General features: G+C 36.8%; 1 protein-coding gene across 1 annotated transcript in view; it reads left to right on the top strand.

The window, feature by feature from the left end:
- The window catches only part of LOC107657358 (pre-mRNA-processing factor 40 homolog A-like), a 43,816-nt gene that overhangs the window by 38,098 nt on the left and 4,930 nt on the right, over positions 1–788 (top strand). The window lies entirely within an intron of this gene.

The raw sequence follows: 788 nt of genomic DNA, 5'->3' as shown, positions 1-788 counted from the left end.
GAAGTAAAGTAGTTCATAAAGTCATTACTGCTGTGCTGTTGGGAAATGTCAACACCTGTTGATGCTTTATTTTTCATTAATTTAGCCACTGTATTGAATAAATACCTGGGGTTATGTTTGTTTTCTTCTAAAAGAGAAGAAAAGTAATCAGATCTAGCAGTTTTTAATGCTTTTCTGTAGGATAGGGTACTTTCTCGCCAAGCAATACAAAATAGCTCTAGTTTTGTTTTCCTCCAGCTGCGCTCCATTTTCCGGGCTGCTCTGTTTAGGGTGCAAGTGTGCTCATTATACCACGGTGTCAGACTGTTTTCCTTTATCTTCCTTAAGCGTAAAGGAGCGACCATATCTAAAATGCTAGAAAAGAGAGAGTCCATAGTTTCTGTTACATTATCAAGTTTTTCTGAGCTATTGGATATGCTGAGGAATTTAGATAGATAAGGAAGATTACTTACAAAGCCGTCTTTTGTGGTAGAAGTGATGGTTCTACCATACCTGTAACAAGGAGTAAAATTGACAGTTTTAGCTATATGAAGTTTGCACAAGACTAGATAATGATCTGAGATATCATCGCTTGGCTGCATAATTTCAACACCATCGACATCAATTCCATGTGACAGTATTAAATCTAAAGTATGATTTCGACAATGAGTAGGTCCTGAGACGTGTTGTCTAACCCCAATAGAGTTCAGAATGTCTATGAATGCTGATCCCAATGCATCTTTTTCATTATCAACATGGATATTAAAATCACCAACAATTAAAACTTTATCTGCAGCCAGCACTAACTC

This window comes from Sinocyclocheilus anshuiensis, unplaced genomic scaffold, assembly GCF_001515605.1.
Source record: "Sinocyclocheilus anshuiensis isolate Anshui unplaced genomic scaffold, SAMN03320099.WGS_v1.1 scaffold355, whole genome shotgun sequence".
In the NCBI taxonomy this organism is placed as follows: domain Eukaryota; kingdom Metazoa; phylum Chordata; class Actinopteri; order Cypriniformes; family Cyprinidae; genus Sinocyclocheilus; species Sinocyclocheilus anshuiensis.
This window is presented reverse-complemented; position numbering and strand designations above follow the sequence as displayed.